The 6,577-nt window shown below is 34.1% G+C and overlaps 1 non-coding gene across 1 annotated transcript; it reads left to right on the plus strand.

Moving 5' to 3' along the window:
• The first annotated feature begins 1,530 nt into the window (after window positions 1-1,530).
• On the plus strand, window positions 1,531-1,635 carry LOC125494529 (small nucleolar RNA R71). Its single transcript, XR_007270776.1, has one exon. It is a non-coding gene; the product is annotated as a small nucleolar RNA R71 (small nucleolar RNA).
• Window positions 1,636-6,577: the final 4,942 nt, after the last annotated feature.

Consider the following 6,577-nt stretch of genomic DNA (forward strand, 5'->3'; position numbering starts at 1 on the left):
TAGAATAAAAACTACATTATTTGTCATAATAAAAATAGTGAATACAAAAATATTCCACTTTTTTGATGATGGCAAATAATTTGGCAAAGTAAAAAAAAATTTAAGCAAATTAACTAAAAACTTAAAACACTCAACTAGAACTGGGAATAGAGACCAGGTAAGTTGAGAAAGGCTATAGGAACTAACTTAGGCGAGAATGTTTTTAATCATTGCCAATATCTCTTCCCCCTTTTATCATTATCAAAACCAAGTTATGAACCTGCAGCACTAGAGAGACAACAGTCTAGGCAACAAGCAAGTAGCTCAAACAGATATCACAAAATATTAGCCATCCTAGCACAACGAAGCTCGTAAGACAGGAAATGATGTAGGGGTAGCAAAAGAGAGCAATATGCACAACACAAGAGCAGGAGTCATAAAAAAGCAAAAGTAGTAGATAATGTAGGGCTGCATGTGTTTCAGAAGGATATAGGAAGAGATATCAAAAAGAGAGAAAGAAAAAAATTTGTTCAACCAATATTATAACCCAAACAAAATTGTTCAGGTAACCAAATTTTAAAGAGGGAAAGGGGAAATTAGGTTTTGGGGCGCTTGAAGAGACTGGTGACCGCTGAGTCAATTTTGGATACCACACCATCAACCTTGTTCCTGATCCCAGTGTCTGCCTGCTTGATAGCGGCCAAGCTCTACTGCTGCTAAGAGTCCAAGTTGGATACAGTGGCCTCCATTACAATGATCCTTGAATGCAGTAGAGTCAGGGACTCCTGAATACTTCGTAGCATCCCATGAAGACCAGTGGTGGAAAGCAGAGGAAAATCTACAGCAGTAGAAGGGACTAGATGCGCGTCCAAATGAATCAGCACAACATCACCCTGATCCTGCTCCTTGAGAGACTTGGAACCAACCAGTCTCTGGCTCTTTCTAACATATCCTCCAGCACCTCCTTCCTCAAACAATTTCCTTTTAGAACCCGTCTCAGCTTCAACAATTGTCTCCTCTCTTTCAAAGTCTAGTTTACCATTTATCACCCTTAACCTAAGTCTGGACAAAGTTTATTTGGTTAAATAGTTCTCGGGTTCCAGGGTAAAGGAGGAACTAGCAGAGAGTTTGACTTTGCTCTGTTTGAGTATGGTGGTAATGAGATTACCATAACCAATTTTGGTATTGTGAGAAATGCAGTAGTAGAGATAAGAGATCATTAAAGAAGGGAAGTTTATCTTGATAATTTTGGCAAGGCAATACATAATGGGATTATATGATGCGAGTTTGATCTTAGAGTGCTTCTTGTCAAGTTGATCCATCTTAGCTTGAATTGGATTCATGGGATCCAATTCAAACTTACCACCCTTCTTAGTTTGAGCACCTCTTCTTCTTCCACCCCATGAATAGTTTTTAATCACTTCTTCAATTGTGGCCTCAAGTTGATCTTGCGTGATCTTAGAAAGTTGACCTCCCGCTCCAGCATCAAGGTTTGCACGTGATATAGGATCAAGGCCATCATAGAAGACCTGCATGAGAAGATTTTTGTTGAACTCATGGTGAGAGCATGAACGACATCTCCTTGAACCACTCTCAAGCTTCCGCAAGAGTCTCATCATTCTCTTTCTCAAATGAGGAGATCTTCCTCTTTATGTTTGATGTCTTCCACTCTGGAAAATATTTCTTCAGAAAAGCCAATGTGACTTCCTCCCAAGTAGTGAGGAAATTAGCAGGTAAGCTCTTGACCCATGATTTTTCTTTTCCGATTAGAGAAGACCGGTACAGATGCATCTTAATGTAGTCAAGAGAGACGTCATTTGTGGTTATCATGGCACAAATATCAAGAAACTTGTCAAGATGGTCAAGAGGATCTTCATCCGATCCTCTAAAAAATTATTCCGCTTTCACCATCCGAGTGAACTGAGGATGAATGCTGAAATTAGTATTAGTGGCGGGGAGTCGAATATCATCATGAAGAACATGGGAACCTGAATTTCCGAAATCTATTAAGAGTTGTGGATTTGCTTCACCCATGTCTAATTCAATTTCACTTGTTGTACTTGAAACAGGTGAAGTTGGTTCGGAAGCCAAAGAAAATTGTTCCAAAATTTTCCAAAACTTTCGCAAGGTACGATCAATTTCTGGATCTAAAGGTAAAGTGAGTGAACTGTGAGCTCTTCTTCTCATGTAACACAACAAAGCTAAGTAGAGGATTAGCAAATAACAACCATGATAAATAAAAAACAAAAATCAACTAAGCAACACTAACTTAGAAAAACTTCAATCTGTAGCACATTTTCTCCAACAATGACGCCATTTTGATAAGTGGTTTTTATTATGTCGTTAAGCCACCAAAAATCATTTTTCAAACAATATTTGTAAAACCTAACAAGCAATTACTAAGAACGTAGTAAAGGCAAGTCAAGGGTCGATCCACAAGGAAAATGGGATTAATCGAAGTCTATCAAGTCTATATTACCTAATTGTGGGGTTTTTGAATGAATTTTGTAATAACTACGACTAGCTACTATGAAAGATCTAGAAAATAAAACGAGATGAAAATATCAATAGGGAAGACTCTAGAGTTAAGGTTACTATTATGGATCAAAGCGGAACAATGATCATTAATGCAATTGTGATTCAAAGGCAATGATTATGCAAGGTTTAGTTTTACTCTAAAATACGCAAGTCCTCTCTCGAATGGTCCTCAAGAATAATCACTTAATCAATCAACTAAATCATCTCTTAAATGGTCTTTATTCCATTGATTAAGAGATTCAATGAATTCTGAAGACTCCTAATAAGGGATCCCCTTAATTCCTACCCAATATCTTGGCTTAGAAATTAACACTTGTGTATAATTGGCCTAAAGTATCACCCGGAAAGTTATAATTAAAGGCCTAAAAGTGTTGCTTTAGGCAATAGGCAACACTTTTGTAAGTAAAATATCTACTGGTGCTACCTATTCTCTACGGTAATACTTTCTAATACTAATGTTGCACTTCTTCAATTGTTACTGAAAATTATCTAATGTAACACTTTCTAAAAATAATGCTTTTTTATAGAATTACTCATACTTTTTTATGTAACACTTTTCCATCTATAGTAGTATTTTCTATGTCATGTATTGAATTATAGTAACACTTTATTAGATAGTATGTATCATTTTAAGTCCACATGTGTAGCACTTTATTAGATATTATGTATCACTTTATTAAATTAATTCAATAATTTTTATTAGGTAGTTGTATAGTAACACTACTATTTCACATGTCTTATAGTAACATTCTTTTAATTTGTCAAGATATATACAATTACAATAGTAAGTACTAAAACTTACAAATATAACAAACGAAAAGGAAATAGAATGATATTATAGATATAATGAGTACAAATACTTAATGGTCATTGTAAATAATGAGCCAAAGACTAGTATTCATCAATTGAAAACATATTGTTGCATTCAAAATATAGATAATTGATATGAAAATCCAGTCATCGTATATATATCTCTCCTAAAAATTAAATAATCCTAAACCAATCTTAATGTTATTTCTTTCTTTGGTCTTTAATTCCATCAACCCTATCCATGCATGCATGTTTTTCGATGTATCACACCCACTGGCTACTTTAATCTATTACTAGCCTTATATGCACGCTATGCATACAGAATCGTTATCAAAATTAAATTGATTGCGTAATTACATCGAGTACAATTTATTGAAAAGTCACTTATAAAGCAACTTTTCAAAAAAAAAAAAAAGAACATATTTATAGTCTGACAATGCAATAACAAAGAAAGTAAATGAACATCTAGTATTTGTGCTTCAATTGCGTAATTTACCTTCATAGTGCATGCATACCCGCATCCACTCCGATATTTAATAATAATTTATAAGATCGTTTTTTTAAGCTTGTAATGTAACTATAACTTTTAGCGACTAATAAACTACAACTAATTACACATACCTTCCCAGCAATGTTGCGGTTTTAATTTAATTGTGTTTATATTAGTAACCTAGTAGATTATTAATATGATTACCCGTATTTTCTAATCTATTTTTTTTTACATTTTTATCTTTTAATCTCACTATAACTTTGTAGGAATATTTAAAACACTATTTTTGTAAGTAATATAATTTCTACCTTATTTTATGGGTTCTTGTAGGAATTTGAAGTATTTTATTCTAGCTTTGTTTCGAGCTAATAATAATGTTTCTACATACATGTAGTCCGTTTATAATCCTTTTCAGCAACACAAATCTGAAACATGACATGTGAGCCATGAGATAGAGAGACAATTAAAGTATGAATGATAACAATAATAAGCTGATTATCTGCTACCTACTCCCTCCGTCCCATTTTATAGTTTATGTATTCTATTTTGGGTGTCCCAACATGTTTTTCCCAGTTCCCTTGTTTCCATTTTTTAACATCACTTTTTACTCTCTTTCTCTGAAATCTCTCCACCTTTTCACATGGATTTTTAATACCCTCATTTATTGTTTTTCAATCTCATTGGTTGGGTATAATAATTTTTTTTTTTAACTTTCTCTCTCCTTTTTTGACATGCTCCAAAAAGTTCAAAGGGTCATGTGATTGATTAAAAATACATAAATATTTTTACATGAATATATCTCTACTCTTTAGTACATAACTCATAATCCTTATACCTATATATATAGGGGGTTTTCACAATTAGAGCTTTTTAGAGTAAAAAGAGAGTTTTAGAACAATATTAGAGTTTGACTAGTCAAAAACTCTAAAAGGGATGTGTGGTAAAGAAGAGTTTTAGAGAGAGTTTTGGAATAAAAACTTTTCAAATGATAAAGGTCCTAATAGGAGCTTTTTTTTAGAGAATTATGTAAAAATATGTTAAATTACTTTTTTGCTTCTATACTACATGTGTATTAAAATGTCTATCGATATCATTTCACATAAACAAATGACAATAAGCTTTTAGCAATCAGTTAATTGTTACCAAACACGTTTACAAAAAAAAAGTTAGAACTCTAACACCAAACTCTAATTATTAACAGCTAAACTCTATTTTCCAAACATGACCATAATCTTAAGCTATAATACATATCACTACCCCATCAACACATCTCGCATTCACGCCCATTGTTTCTAACACACTCTCCCTCCTCCTATCAAGCTCCCCTAGAGTGGTAGCTACTCATTGGCTACTCCAACACCCGATTTTTATATCAAGAGCAGTTAAATGGGTACATAAACATATAATATTCTGAAAACCTCGGATGTGCTTATTAGTTTTACTATCTAGATAATAATGTAACCTTACCTTGGCAGTCACATTAGGATTTCCATCTCGATCACCGCCCATCCAAGAACCAAACTTTATGTGTGTACATGTCACGGGAAGTGCCTAACCAGTAGTTTGCCACACTGAAGTTAATTTCTCTAATCCGATGGAAAAAGTTCCCAAAAATCAATGAATCAGTTCCAAAATTTTTTTTTTTGGCAATTCAAAGTTATTATTGATAACAAAAAAAACGGATACAACCTAAACAAGCATCAAAGGTCTAAACATAGTAAGCTAGGCTCTCCGCCGCCTTCTAGGAAGGGTTTGGTGCTAACCCACAATCATTTAGACCAACTACTAGCAATAAGAAACCATCAAACAACAAGATCAAACAATAAGGAGCTGTCTTAGCTCCTCAGTACATCTACAAGCCACTTTAAACATAATTGTTTTTTTGGGAATTCAAAGTTTTATTGAAGACCTAACTCCCCTCACCTTCTAGGAAGGGTTTCGAAGAAAAGCCCCCAAGACAATCCCCAAACAAGACATGGACAGACCCGGGGAGCAAACAAACAACATCCCACCCAACAACACTATAATAAAGCAACATAACTATATTATAAGCTGATTTACATCCTGATTACTTCTACAGGCAATATTGAAAATAATTTGTCTAACCACCTGATGAGGCCTTAGCAACTGGCCCTCAATAATCTGCTTGTTTCTCTGCACCCAAATATGGTATATGCTTTCCACAAAGAGCATACTAAGCAACTGGTGATTTATTTTTACTCCCCTACTGTATTTAGCCACTGCAGGAATGATTACAGTTAAAATTAACTTAAGTAAAACCTTTGAGATGTTATTTGTGGTACCGAAAACCGATAATCTGATACCAACCTGTAACACCCCGGCCTCTAATCAATCGTTATTAAGTTAATTAATCAATTGTTAGCAGCGGAACCTAAATAGTCGGCGCGTTACTGCCGTTCTTTCCATTAGGAAAATAAAGGCAACATAAATTCATAAACTTAAACCTATTATAACGTGAAATATAATATGAATCCAACATTAGTTTCAATTAATAAAAACTTAGTTACTAATCAGAGTCTGATATTAAGTTAAATTAAAACCATGAGAGGCTACATAAGTCTAGATATTATGCTACTCCTCACTGCTACGCTATCCTGTTATAACCATCGGTACGACGGTACCTAAAACATAAAACAAAACGTCGTGAGCCGAGGCTCAGTAACATACTACTCTAACAACGTAAAATCATTTCGACTCAATTTATTTATAAACATGGAGGAGAGAATAAGTAAAACTGTG

The sequence above is a fragment of the Beta vulgaris genome, chromosome 1 (genome assembly GCF_026745355.1).
Source record: "Beta vulgaris subsp. vulgaris cultivar EL10 chromosome 1, EL10.2, whole genome shotgun sequence".
NCBI classification, from domain to species: Eukaryota; Viridiplantae; Streptophyta; class Magnoliopsida; order Caryophyllales; family Amaranthaceae; genus Beta; species Beta vulgaris.